At 41.4% G+C, this 21,212-nt stretch overlaps 1 protein-coding gene across 2 annotated transcripts in view; it reads left to right on the top strand.

The window, feature by feature from the left end:
• Window positions 1-21,212, top strand: part of RNF214 (ring finger protein 214) — a 706,739-nt gene that overhangs the window by 536,472 nt on the left and 149,055 nt on the right. The gene's annotated exons all lie outside the window — the stretch shown is intronic.

The raw sequence follows: 21,212 nt of genomic DNA, 5'->3' as shown, positions 1-21,212 counted from the left end.
CCCAAACCACGACATCCGTCGTTGTCGGTTTTGTGCCTTGTTCAACACCCAAACTATTTGTTGTCGGGCTATTTTTGCAGCTAATTATTTTCGTACTCGTTCTGTGTACTCTGAAATGGCTTCATCAAGCCATCCAACTACCGATATTCCGAAAAAATGTAAGGATAAAGACAGAGACAGACCGCATAGGTCCAAAACTGCCGACGACGCTTCCGTTAAGCTAGTAGCCAGTCCACCGGTACTCCGTGAGGAGCATTCGCAGCCCCTGATACCCGCTACTTCTGATTCGCAGACCTCTACTGAGACCCACTCGGTGTCCGGTATGCTGCAAGATGCTTCTTTGACTATGGAACCTGTGGATGTCTCTGCCTTGGATGGGTCCAGAGCCGCTGTGCAGGCACCAGCGTCTGAGGGTGTAGTCAGGCTTACAGACATTCATATTAAACTGATGCCATCGTTTTCATCCAGGCCAAAAACTCGCACCACACCTAGAAAACCTGCGACCAAACGGCAGATTCAGGCCCATATGCCTTAAAAACAAATGCTTAGAATGGCTAAAGACCTTATTACCTTAATTAGGGGAAGCCAGCCTTCCCCCTCTAAGAGACCTAGAACTGATTTTCTTTCTGATTCTTCTGATCAAGAATCTGATATTTCTGCTCCTTCTGATTACCAGGATTTGCCCTTATCTACTTATGAGGTTCCTGATGCAGAGGATTCTATTCCCTCTGCTTTCCCTCCAGGGGATTTTTCTTTCAGTGATACCTTGCACACTCTTAGGGAGCATTTCCGCTGGGAAAGCTAGGATTACTCTGAGTCCAAAAAGAAACTTATGGAATTCCTACTACTACCTCAACACAGGCCTTTAGCTATCCCTCCTGTTCTAGACATTGTAGATGATGCTTTCTTGGAATCTAGCTTTACCCCAGACACTTTACCTCCAGCTCCCAGAAAACCTGACAGGTACTACAGAGTACCTGACTCTCACAAGTTTCTCTTCAAGAATCCTTCTGTGGATCCAGAGACCATTTCCCAAGGACCAAAAGGCATTAAGGCTACTGCTGCCAAAAATCCTACCCCTTCTGATAGAGATTCTAGAGCCTTAGACAGATGGGGTAAGAAGGTATACACTTCTGCTACTTTGGCCATTAGGGCTTTAAATTTCCAGTTTCATATGTTAAAGTATCAGCAGCATGTTATGGGGCTACTTAAACAGAAAATGATTTTGATTCCTGACTGTACTGAACATAAAGAATTACAGCATTTAATGCATTCTGCAGAACAAGTTGGCAAACATACTTTGCAGTGTGGTTTTGACACATTAGAAGCATCTTGCAGGGCTGCTGTCACTGGGCCTGTAATTAGAAGGCATGCTTGGCTTAAGGAACAAAACTTGCATATCATGTAAAAGCTAAATTACTGGATGCTCCCTTAAACCAAGACCGCCTTTTTGGCAACAAAGCAGAAGTCGTCCTCAAAAGGATGGAGGAAAAAGCTAAATCTATGCAAACTGTTAAAGATTTCCTACAAGTGCAGTCTCCCAGATTCAGTAGACATTTGCCTTCCAAGAAATGGTCCTTTCCAGCCTCTTCTAAGTCTTCTCAGTCCAAACCCAGGAACAGCAGACCACCTAGGCTACTGTCTCAGGCTATGCACAGACCTAAACAGTGAGGGGCTCCCACTTCCAAAGCAGGGAGTAGTAAGCCACCCCCCTACGGAAAAATGGCACAATGACTTAACCTTAACCCTTCCAAGCCCTGCTCAGCTACCTGCTCCCTTAGGAGGAAAGCTCGCCCTGCATGCAAAAAACTGGGAACTCATTACCCAGAACAAATGTTTTTTGAACATAGTTTCCCAAGGATACAGATTTCACTTCCACACACTACCAAACCCAAATGGTTGGCCAGACCTACCCCCAAACCAATGAGTGGAGGCCCAACAGCAGGTTCTCTATCTTCTAAATATCAGGGCTATTCAACCTGTCCCAGCGGAACAAAGGGGACAAGGTTTTTATTCAAGACTTTTTCTGGTGTCCAGAAAAGGCAACTCCTGGTGTCCCATCCTGGACCTCTCTATTCTCAACACCTTTCTGGTAATTCCAAAATTCAAAATGCTAACTTTGCAACAGCTTCTTCCCATGCTAGCCAAGGATGCCTGGCTGGCAACCCTAGACTTAAAGGAAGCTTACCTCCACGTCCCAATAAGGGAATCTTGCAGGAAATACCTAAGCCTCAGGGCAAGCTCCATGCACGATCAGTTCTCTGCACTTCTCTTTGGCTTATCTACTGTGCCCAGGGTATTCACAAAGTGTCTAGCTCCAGCCATTGCATTTTGCAGGCAGAGAAATATTCAAATTTACCCATACTTGGATGATTGTTTTGTTCAGGCAGAAAGCCAGGACTTGCTATTACAACACCTGGCATTCGTAAAGAGACTTCTAACCTCTCTGGGGTACACCATCAACGAAAAGAAATCTCACCTAGTACCCTGCCAACAGATTGTATTCCTGGGAGCAATCTTGAACACAACTTCCCAGATGGCATTCCTCACTCCGGAGAAACAAGTTTATTTGGCAACCTACTTCAAACTATTGGCCACAAAACTCCAGCTATCTGCAAGGAAAATACTGCAAGCCCTGAGGTTCACGGCCTCTTGCATTTTACTAATTCCATATGCAAGACTGAATATGAGGAAACTCCAATGGTATCTAAAAAGCCTACAGTGTCAACATTCTCAGGACCTGGAAACAATGATTTATATCATTACTTGTATGAAGACAGTGTTCCTTTGGTGGGCAGAGGCCTGCTACCACAACTAGGGACTCCCTTTCACTCTACCCCCGCCGCCCAAACCCTAACAACAGACGCATCCGACTATGCATGGGGGGCTCACATGGCAGGGCAGTGCATTCAGGGCAGATGGAACCCAAGACAGATGCACCTGCATATCAATCAAAAAGAAATGTTTGCTGTACAGAATGCTCTGACAGCCTTCAAAGACTGTATTCTTCTAGGACAACTATTGGTCAATACAGACAACACCACAGTTATGTGGTACATAAACAAGCAGGGAGGAACCCACTCATGCCCTCTCTGCAGACTAGCCATGGCTCTGTGGAACACAGCCTTGATCTACCAAGTACACCTGCAAGCTCAATTCCTGCCAGGCAAACTAAATTCACTGGCAGACGACCTAAGCAGAAATCTCATGGACCCACACGAATGGAAACTAAAACCCAAAATATTCAACCTCTTGAGGAACAAATGGGGGACTCCAGAGGTAGACCTGTTTGCCTCCCCTCAAAACTACCAGTTGCACAAATTCTGCACACGAACTCCCCACAGCCAAGCTTGGAAAGTGGATGCCCTGTCCTTCATCTGGGAAAGCCTCTCAGTTTATGCCCCTCTGCCTCTCCTTCCTAACATTTTATAAAACTTGTGACTTCATTCATGGAAACTGAAAATACTTTCAGTGAACCTTTCATCTCATATAGAAACCATTCATTTTCTTTTGACCTTGTAATCAGAAAGCTGCTTAAGAAATAAAAACCTGCCACCTTTTGCATCTGATAACTTACCATATGAATAACTTGATCACTGCTGACTTATTTGCGTACCCCTGTACCTATTTTAAGAAATAGATCCACTAGAGAATCGTATATATCCACGTGGAAGTTCTACTCGGTAAAAGTAGTACATCCCTCAAGCTTACAATTTATTAACTATAGCAATCCTTTCTTCTCTCAATAAAAGGACTAATGTTATATAAACACACGCACACATACTCTAACATATATAAACAACAAAATTAACTTTGCCTCCCTTTGAACTAGCAGCATCTGCTGACCTCAAGTTTCTGACTTGGAAAACAGCTATACTTTTAACTATCATCTCAGCTAGCTGTACAACATTGATTGAGTCTGGGAACAATATTATTATCATTCTTTCAAACAGGAAAAACAGAAAAGAAACCAATGAAATCTTGTAGCATCCTTTTTATTGGAACTCTCAAAGGCCTTTCATACTTTGTCACATCCAGTACTATTAACCAGGCCGTCCAAACTTAATATGAGTGATTGTTCACTGCAGTGTTTCAAGAGCTACATAACTCCTTGCAAACAGAGTGCTAGATGGCAAGCATCCTTTCTGTCTGTAATTGTTGGGGTTCCAAAGGAATGTTTTGGGCCCACTACTTTTTACCATCTTTATAAATGGTATTTCTTTTTTTAATTATGTTTTTCAACTATGTATTTTAAACAAGTATTTATTTTAAACAAATATAAATTCATAACACTTGACACAAACTTATAAAATTGATTTAATTATCGTACGATGCAAGTGCATGTATTTCAGCAAGAGCTTACATATTTTTAATGTAAGCAACACACACAGCACACTATTTAGGAGCTTAATTTATTGAAATCTAAGTAATAGTGAGTGAAGCACTAACTTAATTGATGTATCATTTATCAGTTATTAATCAAGCAGCATAGTTTACTTGTGTAATTATAAAATAAAACAGATGATAGGAGTCAAACACGGCTGAGGCAATCAACTGTCCCTTTGTAACAGTAATTTGCTGCATAATATGGACTTCCTTACACAAGGTAATCCCTTATTGAATTTGGGCTTTAAAGTGAGCAGCATTGTATCGGAGGGCAGCTGTATACCAGCAGCCACAGACAAGAACTTTGATGACTGTACCAGAGATTTGAGTTTTAAAACGAGCAGGCTACAAAAATTAAAGTGGCAGACTTTCCATTTTGAAGCCTGCAAGCAATATGGAATAATACCCCGAGGTATGAGAATATTGTGCATGCCTGCACAAGGAGACCGTTATCCTGAACTGCTAGCACAATGGCAGTCACTTAATCTACTCACCAGTTTTAAATATATGGACATTTTAAATACGTTTTTTGCACCAGAAATTAATAAACTTGAGAAAGAGGTTGATACTCTGCGCCGTAAGCTGGAAGAGGAATATTGTGAGCCCTTCCATCTCAAGCGTTTAACACAGCTATACCAAACGCTAGCTGATAGTAATGAAAAGCTACGCTTGCAGAAATTGAATAAATTGCGAAGGGACTTTGACGATTTCTCAAAGGGCAACATCTTCGTATGGCCCAGGTACAAGGGTTCATTTCCATCCGGAAATGAACTAGGTGACACCAAGAGAATGAGCAGACGTCAACAGGAAGTGCGTACATCGAGGCAACACACAGAGGAACCAACGGAAGTAACAGCAATTGTTGTACAAAATCCACAGCATGGTTTGAACAATTTGGGACTTATAGCGACAGCAGGAGCCAATACAGAGAGTATTGATATCGAGAATGCGATAGATGAACGACAGGTGGAGCGGAGGATTTGCCCTGCTCTCCCAGATATGGTAAATTCAGCATCTATATCAGAAGATGTTATTCCTTCTTCTGATTTTGCCTCTTGCGATATAGTGGCTTTGGAACAAGGAGCACGTCCCAAAGCCACGAGGGAGCCACAGCATTTTTTGGGTGTTCTTCCAGCACCTGTCAAGAAACGAGGTGCGTGGAAGAGATCATTGAGCGAGGGAAGGGACGCCACCAAGAAGAGGAGAACTATGGATTGACTATTTCTGATACTCCTGGTATCGTATTTAATCTTTCATCTCACAATTTAACTAAAGAGGAGTTATATGTGCTCGAAAAGGGTTTGACTTTTGTTCCAGGACAGAATAGTAATTTTCAAGACATAATTTTAGATCTAATGATGTATTGTAGGGGCTTAGCCCTTAAATGTGTATTTGGTAATACTAATTTTAATAGAGATGTTTTGAAACGGCCTAGCTGCTATACTCCACCCTTCTCCCCAGCCATGAGCCTTTTTATTAGTAGTTGCGAAAACGACTTGCAGGAATACTTTAAGAACAAAGAGACAAGTAGATTTTATAATTTATCTCGCTTACAACAAAAAGCATTAAGGGATTTGAGTAACAATCAGAGTTTAGTAATAAAAAATGCTGACAAAGGTGGTGCCATAGTGGTGCTAGATGCATCTTTTTACAATACTAAGATTGAGCATTTATTGTCAGATAGGACCACATATATACCAATTAACCCAGTAACTGTAAAGAGGGTAATAGATAATGTGCACACCAGCTTAAAACAGTTATGCTTTGAAATGAGTATTAATGAAGATTTGTTAAAATTTTTGTTGATAGAGAAAGCAGTAACTCCAGTGTTCAAAGCTTTACCAAAGTTTCACAAATCACTGTCAGACCCTCCCCTACGCCCGATTGTTTCTGGCAGGGGATGGGTGACAGAAAACATATCCATCTGGCTTGAACACACCCTAAACCCTTTTGTTAATAGGATGCCAAACATTTTAAAGGATACAGCTAACTTTTTACAAGTAGTAAGTGAATTTAATCAATGTTTACCTAAGGACAACCTGTTACTTGTTACTTTGGATGTTCAAAATTTATTTACTGTGATCAGTAATGAGTATGGCATACGTGCTGTGGGGGAGGTATTACATGACTTGGGGGAAGAAGTTACAAAAATTTCTCTAATCAAAAATATGTTGACCCTAGTTTTAGAGAACAATGTCTTCATTGGAGCCAAACAGGTTTATAGACAAGCACAGGGGGTGGCCATGGGCACCCCCTGTGCTAACACATATGCTAACCTGGTTCTTTCTTTTTGGGAGAGGGACACCATTCTTCATAACCAGTACTGGATGCAACACATAGGGGCGTATATGCGTTTTGTAGATGATGTGTTTGTTTTTTGGAAGGGTGATATTTCCTCTCTGGAAAGTTTTGTGGAATATTTACACTCCACGACTACTTTTCTTAGATTTACCCTCAAGTACTCTGATATTCAAATGGACTTTTTAGATGTTTGCATTACTAGGACCAAAGAGGGTTTAGTATCCAGCATCTATAGAAAGGAATGTTGGAAGAACAGCATGCTAAGTTTTGATAGCATGCACCCTCGATACATGTTTGCGAACATAGTTCAGGGACAGGTATGCAGGGCATCAAGGATATGTCTTGATGATACCCAATTTGAAAAGGAGGTTGATGGCTTGAAGCGTTGTTTTTTGGATAGGGGCTACAATGAACATTTGGTTGACAAGACAGTGAATAATAGTAAACCAAGAAGGGTGGACAGATATAAACCTTGGCTCAGATGTACACAGAGTGAAATGAATGTTCCTAAGGCACCTAATATTAATGTACAATGTCCGAAGATCTATTTCACATATAGTGGTAATATAGGTGATATTAGGGAAATTGTACATAAAAATTGGAACATCTTAAGAAGTGACACTAGGTTGAGGGAGATTATAGGTACACGCCCTACCTTTGGTTATAGGCGTAATAGGAACCTTAAGGATATTTTATGTAAGGAAAGAGAATTAACTATAGAAAGACCATTTAAAACAAATATAGGTACCATACCCTGTGGGATTTGCAAAGCTTGTCCACATATTAATAAAGTTACAACTTTTACTCATCCCAATAGTGGGCAAATTTTCAGTTTTAAAGCTAGAGCTACGTGTAGGACAGCAAACTTGGTGTATTTAGCTGAGTGTACACAATGTATGGGATTTTATGTAGGAAAGACGAATAATATGCTCAAGGTAAGGGTCTTACAGCACCTGTCCAATATTAGGAACAAGGACAGGCATAATGCACTATATAGGCACATTGAGTTAAATCCCACTCATACTTTACTTTTTAAGGCCATAACCAATGTGACAATGAATAACAGAGGTGGCGATGTAAAATTAATTACAGAATCTCTGGAATCATGCTGGATTTTACAATTGATGGCTCATAGGAGCCCTGGTCTTAATGACATTGTCCCTTTAAAACCCGCACTACAAAAAAGGCGGGTAGTTTACTAGTAGCTCATTGGCTGGTGGATATTTTAAATAATGTTTGTAGAGTTTTTACTGTGTCTGATGAAGGGTTTTTATCCCGAAAGCGCTAACCTTGGATATTTGTGTTTTAATAAAAGAACTACGTTTCATAGCAGTGTCCTGCCTAACTTTCTTTCTATTTTTTGGACTAAGCTGTTGGTGTTTGGCAGGACTTTGGCATTGGCACAGGACTCTTGGTTTGCTTGTCCCTTTGTAGAAATACTCTGTGCATATAAATCCTCTGGAATAAACTGCAGCGTTAAAATCAGAAATAATTTATTAAAAGACAGAACGAGTTAGCGCTTTCACCTTAGATGGCTTCTTCAGACTCAGAATACAAAAATACAAAAACCCTGACAGTTTAAATAGTCAAAAGAGCGGGAAATTCAAATAATCAAATAATCAGCAGCAATAATTAGATGTAATAAAATGAAACAACACAATCACTCTCTTAAAGGAAAAAACATGGTAGCAACTAACTGCATAATTAATTAGGCTCTAATAATGACTACATATACACATAAAGAACTGTATATTTATACATAAACTTTCAGTTTCTTCATTTTCAAAAAAGGTTTAACAGAGAGCGTAGTATTAAGGCCTGGTGGAATGTCAGATCTAAACCTTAATATCCAAATGTTCTCCCTGCTTGTGTAATTAATTGAAGAGAAGTTGAGAGTGGAACAGGTTTTATACCACAGTGTGAAGTAACTGTATGTGGTCTGAAGAAGTCTCGCTGTAAGCGAGACGAAAAGTGCTTAACCGAAATAAAGTGTAGTAGGTTTTTACAACTGGATTGTGCTTTTTTATTTTACAACAGTGGAACACTTTATAGCTGGAATACTTGGTTTTCCTTTGGATTACTTCTGGACTATGCCTGGTTTGTGAAAGGAATACTTGGTTTTCCTTTGGATTACTTCTGGACTGTGCCTGGTTTGTGAAGGGGTCTGTCCGTTTTGGAGATCCGCATGTATTTACTTGTTGCCGTTTTTTTTAAGTTTGTTTTTGTGTGAGACATGGAGAGTACCCCAAACACCATCCAGTCAGCTCTCGAAATTGATGAAATAGGAACACTTGACAGCCTTGGTTGGGCATTTGTCACAGCAATTAGAGGTACTTGCTGTAAGTGTGGACTCTTTGTCTACCAGTATAACAACCTCTCAACTTCCGGTGAGCACACAAGCTGTTTCGGTATCAACTGTTCTTCCTTGTTGTACCGGCAGCAATTCTGAAACTTTGCTGAATCTGAGCACAAACACACAGCTCGAGGGTGTTGTAAACGCAGTAAATGGTGAAGTTAATTTATAACAGGACAATGGGAATCCTGTTGATTCGAGTAATGAACCCTTGGGGCTTATTGGAGCTCTGTCCAAGGGCTTGAACGCCTGGTTCAAAGATGTTCCAACGTTTCAAGAGCCCACAAGTAGTAGACAACTGGATATGGAGCAACCGGCTGAAGGGTTACCGAACATAACAGTTAACCTTAAACTGTTGGATTCCAAGTTACTAAAATACAAAATGTTGCAACTCGAAGTTGCTTATTTTAAGGTGTGTGTAAGTGAGGGTATAGTCCCTAAGGGGCTCAGATCCTGGCAATACCCGACTGGGCTGGTGGAAGGTTCTAACTTCCACAAAGACTTAATAATGCTTTTTAATAAGCATGGAACGGAACCGCTTGAACTGATGAGCAAACACTATCAACAGGCAGCGGAGGAATTGATGAAGGAAGCAACTATTTTGGATGAAATTATCAAGAAGGACTTGGACTTTTCACATTATAAATTTGAATATGAAAGATGTTTTTCAAGCATAGACTAGTACTTACGAAAATTGAAGGAAACAAAGGTAAAAAAAAATGAAAAGAGACAGGGAAGCATATGAATCAGGCAAAGCCTACGCAAAACCCCCCCAATTCACAATCTGGTCCATCGACGAAGGGCCTTTCAACGGAGGCTGAATTTTTAATGCATAATCAGCAGAACAATAGGACTAGTAACAACAAAAGTGGTGCTATACAAAGGAGTCCTTCTGGGACTATACAGAATGGGGCCGGTTTGAATTGTAACACTTCTACAAAAAGGAACACGCAACAAGGGGGGGTTCCCATCTATCCCAGAAGGGGAAGGAAATTTTCAGAAACAGGCCTCAGGCTACAACCTGAGGCAGGGTCTACCTCGGGTTGTGCACAATTCGACAAACAACCAGTACCCACGACGGAGGTAATGGAGACATCTTCAAATAATTGTGAAATGATTCTCAGTACAGAAAGTGACTTTAAAATTTTCAATTTCTGTAGTCTGGAAGTAGATGTTGTTTTAGCTGATTTACTTGCAAAAAGGACAGACGTTCATACCATCTAGAAAAGCAGAAATATCTGAGACTGTTATAGACTTGAAATTGTTTACCCGGAAACTAACCCTAAAATTTTTGTTTGGTAATGATAATTATGAAAATAAATAATTTCATATTGCTAGTACTTAGTGTCTGCCCCTACACCCTACACTAGCTACATTTGAACAGGTATGTGAGTTGGATTTGTACAATCCTATCAACCAACATAAGCATTTTAAGGGTAGCTCCCATAACATAGCATCTAAGGAGAAAGAAGCCCTCAGATTGATACAACAGACAGATGTTAGAGTGATGCAACCTGACAAGGGTGGGGGGTTGGTGATAATGGACAAGCACAAATACCAACAAAAAATGGGGAAAGTTCTTTACAGTGAGGTGTACTCTGAAGTATCACGGAATGAATTAAATATTGCTTATATGAGAATACATTCCTCATTGGAAGAAATGTTTGTTGAGGCCAGGTTAGATGTAGACTCTTTCAATTTTCTGAACATGCCAGCTCCTGAGATCCCTATTCTGTTCGGTATTCCAAAAATTCATAAGTCTGTTTCTGATCCAGCCATGAGGCCATTAGTCGATGCGAGAAACAGCATCACTTATGCATGTGCAAAGTACGTGGACCAGATTTTGAAAAAATATGTAGGGCAACAGGAACAAATTTGCAAAGGCTCACGGTCCTTTCCGGCCAATATAAAAAACCTCCAGTTTAATGTCAACTTGAATTTTTTAACAATTGACGTTAAGGACTTGTACTCATCAATCCCTCATATGGAAGGTATTGGGTGGGTAAGCCTATTGATGCACAGTTTAGGGTCCCCTGGGTCTGAAATAGGACTAGTGGAGGAATTGTTGGACATTATTTTGTCCAACAATTTTATCACCTTTGGTAATAAGTACTATATACAAAAAATAGGTGTGGCATTGGATTGGGCTCCCCATGTGGAGCCAGTTTTGCCAACCTGGTGATGGCATACTGGGAAAGAGAGTTTTTAAGAAAGGTTCCTCGCATTGCAAGGCAGATACATTTTTATACACGATTTCTGGATGACAGTTTTATGTTAATTGAAGGGGACGAAAATAATGCCATCCAGTTAGTGTCATATTTGAACAATACAAAAAGTTTTTTGAAGTTTACTTACACTTTCATTATGGACAGAATAGCCTACCTGGACATTGATTTAAAGAAGGATTTGAAATACAACTCCTATACAGCTAGAATATTCAGAAAGGACACTTATTCTAACGCGTTCTTGCTTTTTAGTAGCTGTCACCCTCTGCCCCAGAAATGATCAGTGGTGAAGGGGCAGCTTGTGAGGGCAGCTCGTATGGTCTCAAATGAGGAAGAAGTGTGAGAAACTTAGAGAAATGTTCTCTAAGAGAGGATACCCTGAACGACTGGTAAAGGACCTAACTGTGGATGTGGTAAATAAAAGACAGGGGGGAGGGGTTGACCGACCCATTTTGGGGGTGTAGGACATGCTGCAATCAATTTCATTAGAAAGGCATGGTAATGCAAGAGACCCAATAGGCCCGTCTGACTTTATTATTTCATACATCTTGGACGGATATTCTATAATGAACATCATAAGTAAGAATTGGGACTTAATTCGGTCCGATAGTGTTCTATCTGGTAAACTACAAGGGCCGCCTAAAACAGTTTTTAGAAAAGGAAAAAATCTAAAGAACCTGTTGGAAGGAAATAAAGGAAAAGTACTCTTTGGTAATACTAAAGGAATGTGTAAATGCCAGATGTGTCCTTATTGTCCCTACATTGATACAGATCAGAATTTTACTATCCGTGGGCAGGAGTACAGTACTAAATGCAAATTCAACTGTAACTCCAAAGGTGTGGTTTACTTAGCTTCATGTAAATCATGTCCTGCGTTCTATATCAGTAAAACTGACCAGAAACTTAGGGAAAGAGTGTATGAACACCTTTATGGTATTAGGAAGTGTAAACTAGAAAATGCCTTAGCCAGACATGTAGGTGAATACCCGAACCACTCATTTGGTTTCCGAGCAATAGACAGTGTTGCAGAAGACGGGAGAGGTGGACCAATTGCTTTACTCTTGGAAAAATTAGAATTGTCCTGGCAACTAAGAACTCGTGCCTGTCTTGCCCCTGGTTTGAATGAAATTTATTCAATAGCTTGTATATTGAAATTGAAGAGCCTTTCAAGATAATTTATTCATGAAGTCATAAATCTAAACATGCATTCTAGAGGGTACATATAAAATTTTGTAGAATTCCTTTCCCTCCCTTTCTCCCCCCCCCCCGCCTTTTCCCTTGCATTTCCTTAGCCCTGCTTATTAATTTATTATTCATTTCTGAATGCACATCATCAGACAATTTACGACTAGCACTGTTTGTTTTATAAACTTCAGGAAATGTACTTCAGACAGTTTGTTAGATAAGATTTGTTAGATACTTAAATTTATTTAAATACTGCATGCTTCAAGCAAATAGTTGTAACAGTTTTGGTAGAGATGATTTATGTATTAATGTCTTGATTTATTTATGTATTAAGGTATGTTTTAAGTAATAGACCTTGTAGAAGTGAAACATTTTAAGTATGTATTCTTAACTATGCATTTTAAACAATTATTTATTCTAAATATAAATTCATAACTTTTTAATTATGTTTTTCAACTATGTATTTTAAACAAGTATTTATTTTAAATATAAATATAAATTGATAACACTTGACACAAACTTATAAAATTGATTTAATTATCGTATGATGCAAGTACATGTATTTCAGCAAGAGCCTACATATTTTTAATGTAAGCAACACACACAGCACACTATTTAGGAGCTTCATTTATTGAAATCTAAGTAACAGTGAAGCATTAACTTAACTGATGTATCATTTATCAATTATTAATCAAGCAGCATAGTTTACTTGTGTAATTAATTGAATGGAATTTGAGAGTGGAACAGGTTTTATACCATAGTGTGAAGTAACTGTATGTGGTCTGAAGAAGTCTCGCTATAAGCGAGACGAAAAGCACTTAACAGAAATAAAGTGTAGTAGGTTTTTACAACTGGATTGTGCTTTTTATTTTACAACAGTGGAACATTTTATAGCTGGAATACTTGGTTTTCCTTTGGATTACTTCTGGAATGAGCCTGGTTTGTGAAAGGAATACTTGGTTTTCCTTTGGATTACTTCTGGACTGAGCCTGGTTTGTGAAAGGAATACATGGCTTTCTTTTGGATTACTTCTGGACTGTGCCTGGTTTGTGAAGGGGTCTGTCCATTTTTGAGATTCGCATGTATTCACCTATATCCTTGTTGATAAAATATATGATGATTCTCTTCATGACCTTGCAGATAAGGCTGGTTAGGCTTATGGGTCTATAGTTTCCAGTGTCTGTTGAGGGATTCCTGTTGTACAAGGGAATTACAGTTGCTATTTTCCACTCAGCTGGGGCAAAGCCAGTGCTTAGACTGAGACTGAAGAGCGTGCTCAGCGGTTCCGCTAACTCCTATTTTATAACATTTAATAAGCAGCCTGGGATGTTGCCCTGTCCCATGTAGGCTGTGTTTTTGGCCTTGGAGAGTGTGACTATGGAGGACTGGTGACACATTTATGGGGTATGATTGGTGGGGTCAGAGGGGTGAAGTTTTGCTAAGCCTGTCTGCTAGCAGGTTGGCGATGTCCTCAGGGTCAGTATAAGTGGTACCATCCACAGCTAGTTCGGCACAAAGCTGGGCCTTCCCTTTTAGATTTCAGACATAGCTAAAACATCCTTTGTGATTTATCTTAGCTAGGAATGCTAATTTAGTTTCATAATTAGCTTTAGAGGACTTTTCAAAGTGTCTAATCTGCTTGTTTATGTTTTGGCTGGAGTTCTTCCTTTGCTGGGACCATTCCCCCTTGTTTTTGACAGCAGTTTATTTCTGTTATTGTATAACCTATTTATTCTGGGTGTCCACCAAGGTGGCTTATTTGTCATGAGGATCTTCATTTGATCTGTTCTGGTATGACTGAGTCTGTGTATATATATATATATATATATATATATATATATATATATATATATATATATATATATATATATATATATATATATATATATATATATATATTTATATATATATACATGTTTATACAGGACATTTGTGTACACCTCAGTATAGGGATCATTGTTGTCAGGAGGTCTGACACTATTGATGTCATTGCTCAGTAGGCTATAGTTTACTTTGCAGAAATGTTTTAACCTTTTTGCTCCTGAGGGTGGGTCAGGCATGATCGTTACTTCGAACAAGACTAATTTATGATTGGACTTTATTAGGGAGGGCCCCACACATGGGGTGGTACAGTGATCCCCCATGTTGGTGAGCACTAAGTCAAGGATGTTAGAGGCCCTTGTGGGGGTGCTGACTATCTGTTCCAGTACATTTGTATTAACAAAGTCCAGGAACCTTTGGGCGATTGCGTTTGTGCTGATATTTGTTACCCATTCGATGGAAGAATAGTTAAAGTTACACAAGACCAGGGTACCGAGAGTGACTCAGGTAGGTCCAGGTAGGTTGTGTGGTTATCGTGGTTTTTGGTGAGGGACTTATAGCTAACAATGGCATGGAGAGCAGTCTTTCCTACAGTTAGTTGGACTTGCAGTAACTCTAGAGAGTTGTACTGTTTAACCAGTCCAGAGGTGTGTAGGTCTTAAATGAAGATGGATACTCCACTTCCCTTGTTTTTTTCACATTCATTGGGTGGTCTGAACATGTGGAAGGCATTGTAGTCCTGCATGGCCAGAGTACTGTCTAAGGCCTTGAACCATGGCTGTGCGACTGCATAGACATCAGCATCTTCCAGGGTGAGAAGTGCTTCGGGTGAGTGCAGTTTCTGATTTAGACTCCTAACATTAAACAGTATAACCCTGAGTTTGTTTCTAGGGGATATTTTTAAGTCGGAATTTTGTTGTTATGACATTGCCTAAAGTAGACACTATGGGTGAGGCAAGTACCTTTGCCAGCAACCTAAAACCTAGAGGCGACAGGAAAAGACCTTCTCTGGCAAAGCAGTGTGGTCTGTCGACCATATCTTCCCAGGCTGTCAGATACTGGATCCTCCTGGATTGACAAGCTAAGCCAATTGTTGAATTCAATCATTTTTTTGTTTGTGCTGTGGCATCATCTTGGGTGTGGGAAGAATGCTGCTTAGGGCTCGGGACACATAATCTGAAAGCTCCATCGTGTCTCTTGTCGTATAGTCCAGTGAGGTACTTTTCAAGTCATTCACTCCAACATGGACTATGACAGAGTCATAACAGTACTTTTTGAGAGACTTGAGTTAATGCGTGATTTGGCGGATCCTGACACCAGACAGACAGCTTACCGTGACCTTCTCTTTGTCCAACATAGTGAGGGAGTCACCGTTTCTCACTGTGGAGTTGCTTGTGATCAAGACATTTGGTTTATATGTGTTTTGCCTTAGGAACTTATTGGGTGAGACACTGATGTGTGTGTTATTTTTAGTGGGTGCTGTTGACACTGTATTGTGTGCAGAAGGTTTGCACTTGGGAGGTCTTTGCTCTTTTGGTACATTTCTAGTGAGGTTTCTGCGTATGTGGGTTTATGTGTTGTGTGCTTGGTATGTGTGAGTGCTGACAACCTGCTTGGTATTTGGTTTGTTGTTACGTGAGAGAGAGCATTGATTGCAGATTCATAGCATAGATGCATCTCTCACATGTTGTATTTGCATGTTTTAAGAGTAGCAGGTTGTCTGTATACACGAGGCAATTACTACATAACCTCAAGATGCCCATGTCAGACAGGCTTGCTGGATAAACGGGGGAAACTGACCCTTCCATTATGCCAGGAGTATTCTGTAATAAGTGGTGGAGGGCTGGCTAGATGGACTAGGTTCTGTTGTAGAACTAGTAAAATCAGCTAGTCTGTGGAAGGTTTAGGGGTAGAAACCTGCCCCAGCACCTCAGAAAGCACAGCTGGGTTGCTGTCTGGGCAGCAGTGCACAATTGTGTTGGGTGCCAAGAAGCAGGGATGCTTAGGAGGGTTCCCTAGCAGTTATCTAGGGAAAATTTAACTTTGTAAGCATTTGCTGCTCTATATAGCAGTGCTAAACTCCATTGCAGAGCTACGCACAAATGCGGTGTGTAAATATCAGCTAAGTAAAACAGTTTTCAAACAATCTAACTAATAGGAAAGCCCAAGACTGAGCCTTGTTCCAACAATCCCCAGCTCAGATGGGTTCTTGACTACATTTTTCTGCCACAAAGGTGCAGGAGGAACCTCTTAATGTAAGATGGCTGGCTTTAGTGCTCAGAAAATGCCAAACAGTCTACATTCAGCAAGTCTGAATCTAGCCTGTGCTATAAATTGTTCAAGTACTAGAAATAGGCAGTGCAGAAAACACAGTCACAATAATAAAAAACAGTTTAAAGTAGGTGGCAAAACAGTTTAACTATATATTCTTTTTTCCCTTTCACCCTAACAGTTTAATTTACTACTCTAAAATTGTAGGCAGATGTCCTTCAAGAATGCAACTGCAGTCATAACATATGGGTTGTCTTGCCTCAGGCAGCCCTCGGTCGGCCGGATTCCAAAGTCTGGGTCCGACGTCGGCTGATGTCGCATTTCTCTCCGACGTCAGAGCGGCTGGAGTACGTAAGCATCAGCCGACGCCATTTTCTTCAGTCTTTCTTGCCGCGCGGTGCCCGAAGCAGAAGCAGTTCGCAAGTGCCGGTCGGTCAGCTCCTGTATTCTTCGATTCCAAAGTCATCAAAAAAGCTAAGTACCCCATTAGGGACCTTTTCTTGCCTCAGCCGATGTCAGAAATTACTGAAAAAGTTAACAATTGTCTTTCTTGTGGTAAACAAATACCTCATAAGGATTTCCACTCTTACTGTCTTCCTTGTCTTGGTCCAGACCACGACGTCTCAGCCTGTGTAGCCTGTGCTCGCTTCAACAAGTGCACTCTCAGGCGCCGGGCAGAGTTCGCTGAAGATTTTTTCGGCGAAAAATTTGCTTATACAATGCCGTCGTTACTTCCGACATTGCAAACTCCCAAGAAACGAAACGACCGGGATCGACATCCTCGGCCCGCGTCTACCACCGACTCCATCCCAAAACCTACCGCGAGTGCTCCGGTTCCCCTTGAGACGGTTATTCCACCGCTCCGAACCGAAGACACCGCATTACCGACGACTCCGATTCAGGATATCACTCCGATGCCAGTTATTGATTTTCCTCCGGATTCCGAAACCGAGGAAATGCCCGAGACCATTGCTGTAGATAAGGTCACTCCTGCACGTGGAGCTGCCAGGCCTCCTATGGCCATGTCTATTAAGGTCTACACTAGGGCTAAGGCAGCCAGCAAGACCAAGCATCTTACTACTAAAGCCTTACCTCAGCCTACTCCAGAGACACAAATCATGTCTATGGCTGCTGACTTAATTTCTATGATTAGAGGTTCACAGGCCCATCCTGAGAGAGGATCCCAGCCTCCTTCTGATAAAAGGCCCCGGGTTGAACCCACTGACCCTATTCCTTCAGATGAAGATTCTGAGGACTCTGTCCACTCCGATGGCCAGGAAGAGCTCTTCCAGACCTATGAGGACTCGGATGCAGAGGATTCCATCCCCTCGGCCTCCCCTCCTGAGGATATTTCTTTTGGGGAAGTTCTGCCTACCATGAGGGAACATTTCAAGTGGCAAGGCCAGGAATATTCTGATTCCAGAAAGCACCTTCGAACTTTCCTTAAAAAGCCCCAGCACAGGCCCTTAGCTATTCCTCCTGTGCTTGATGTTTTGGATGATTTATATTCTGACTCTAGTGTTACCCCTGATTCTCTTCCTCCTGCTCCAGCCAAGCCAGACAGGTATTACAGGGTCCCAGAAACACATTCCCATTTATTCAGGGCCCATAGTGCTGATTTGGAAACTATTTCTCAGGGACCTAAAAGTGTTTCAGCTTCCACCTCTAAAAATCCTTTGCCCTCCAACAGGGAAGCTAGGTCATTAGAGAGATGGGGGAAAAAGGTCTACACTTCCACTACTTTATCTATGAGAGCTTTGAATTGCCTTTTTCATATGTTACAATATCAGGATTTCCTGTTAGAAGATTTACAGAAAACATTGGCCTCTCCTGATCCTTTAGACAGGAAATCTTTGCAGGAAGCTGTACATAACTCTCAGCAAGTAAGCAATCACTTCCTGCAGTGTGGATATGATGCACTGGAAGCTTCATGTAGGGCAGCTATGACAGGGGCAGTCATTCGTAGACATGCATGGTTAAAAGATCAACCTCTACCAGATCATGTAAAGGCAAAACTTCTGGATGCACCTTTGGAAAAGAACAAGCTTTTTGGTGCTAATGCTAAGGATGTGTTAAAGTCCATCGAGGAAAAAGCAAAATCAGTTCAGACGGTGAAAGATTTCCTCCAGGTTCAACCCCCCAGATTCAGTAGGAATTGGCCTTCAAAAAACTGGTCCTTTCCTAATCCTGAAAAATTTCAAAGGGGTAAAAACAGACGTGGCCGAGGAAGAGGGCAATACAGAGGTCCTTACAGGGGACGACAATGGCAGCCAGCAAACCAAAGAAGTGACACAGGGGTTTCACCTGCCCCACAGCCACAATCTCAATGACTATCCTCTACTTCTGCCTACCAAGGAACAAATAGAAGCTCCCTTAGGTGGAAAATTATCTCTGTTTGCAGACAATTGGCACAGATTGACAAAGGACAAATGGATTTTGGACATTATAGACCGAGGTTACAGGTTCCATTTTCATACCTTACCAAGAAAACAAGGCATACCAAACCTACCACAAAACCAGAGGGCAGAGGCTATCAAGCAAATCTCTCTGCTGGCTCGGATGAAAGCAATAGAAAGAGTTCCACAACAAGAACAAGGCCAGGGAAGGCCAGGGATTTTACTCAAGACTGTTCCTTGTTCCAAGAAAAGAATCTCAATGGAGACCAGTACTGGATTTGTCCGCATTAAACACCTTCTCATAGTACCAAAGTTCAAAATGCTGACTCTACAGCAGCTCCTTCCCATGCTGGGCAAGGGGTCTTGGCTGATTACTCTGGACCTCAAGGAGGCATACCTGCATGTCCCTATCAGACACAGCTGCAGAAGATACCTCAGATTTCTTGCAGGGCCAGAGCATTATCAATTCTCAGCATTGCCATTTGGCTTATCTACTGCGCCCAGAGTATTCACAAAATGCCTGGCTTCAGTAATTGCTCATTGCAGGCTCCAGGGGATCCAAATTTACCCGTACCTGGACGACTGCCTCATACAAGCGGACGACAAATTGATGTTGACAAAAAACTATGTCATACGATTACTTCAAGCTCTGGGATACACAGTCAACTTCCAAAAATCAAGACTTCAGCCATCCCAGCAAATAATCTTCTTAGGAGCCAAATTAGACACAGCCTCTCAAATGGCTTACCTAACAGAAGACAAGCAAGAGAAGTTAACTCATTATTTCAAAGGTTTGGCAAAACCGACCCAGATGACTGCAAGGAGATTCCTACAGGCCCTGGGTTACATGGCATCCTGCATTCTCCTGGTTCCATTAGCAAGGCTACACATGAGAAAGCTTCAATGGTACCTAAAAGCCTATGGTCTCAGCACAGCAACAACTTAGAGACAACCATACCGCTCATTCCATGCCTACAAAAGGAATTCCTATGGTGGGCCTCGGTAAGCCAGGCAAACACAGGTATGTCATTCAAAAAACCACAGATAACACAGACTTTGACCACAGACGCCTCAGACCTTGGATGGGGGGCGCACATGGAAGGCAGGTTTATACAAGGACAATGGTCTCCAAAGGAAGCACATCTGCATATAAACCAAAAGGAAATGCTGGCAGTAATGCATGCCATCGAGGCCTTTCAACACCAACTTCAGCAAGGCCATTTACTGATACGGACAGACAACACCACTGTGATGTGGTATATAAACAAGCAAGGGGGCACCCATTCTTACCCCCTTTGCAGACTGACAATTCATCTTTGGGAAGAATCACTGAGCCTAAACATTCAGTTACAATCCCAGTTTGTTCCAGGCAAGGACAATGTGCTGGCGGACAGCCTAAGCAGGAATTTCACAGATCCACACGAGTGGAGGTTACATCCGAAGATCTTCACACAGCTCACTTCGACATGGGGCAGGCCAGAAGTAGACCTATTTGCCTCTCACCTCAACCATCATCTACAAAAATTCTGCTCAAGGACATACCATCCACAAGCTTGGAAAATAGATGCTCTCTCATTCAACTGGAACTTCCTAAAAATCTATGCATTCCCACCTCTGCCACTGATGACCTCAGTATTACTAAAGATCAAAGCAGAGAGACCCAAGGGGATCCTAATAGCTCCAGACTGGCCAAGACAACACTGGTATCCACTACTACGGAGCATATGTCACACCAAGAAGTGGGCCCTTCCCCAGTGGCCTCTACTTTTGACTCAACACAACTTCAAAACAGTGCATCCAAACCTTCAGACACTGCAGCTAACGGCCTGGGAGATCCCATGAATAACCTCAGCCTATCTCTCTCCAAGGAAGTTCAGCGGATATTAACAGAGGCTCGAAGACCATCCACCAGAAAGGTTTACTTAGCAAAATGGAAGAGATTCAGCATTTGGAATACCAGCAAGGGACATGATGCATCATTATTGAACATCCCACTTATCCTGGAATATTTGGCAGATATGCTAAAGAATGGGCTCTCATATTCTTCCATAAAGATACATGCATCAGCTATTTCAGCTAGATATAACACTGATACGCCTGTCTTTTCACATCCTTTGCTAAGGCAATTCCTCAGGGGAATCAAGAACATTAAGCCACCAAGAAAGGCTCCAGTGCCAGCCTGGGACCTCAATTTTGTACTAGAAAAACTGACTCTACCTCCATTTGAGCCAGCAGCTTCAGTTGACTTGCGATTTCTCTCATGGAAGACAGCTT

This window comes from Protopterus annectens, chromosome 8.part0, assembly GCF_019279795.1.
Source record: "Protopterus annectens isolate FY-2018-M chromosome 8.part0, PAN1.0, whole genome shotgun sequence".
NCBI lineage: Eukaryota > Metazoa > Chordata > Ceratodontiformes > Protopteridae > Protopterus > Protopterus annectens.
This window is presented reverse-complemented; position numbering and strand designations above follow the sequence as displayed.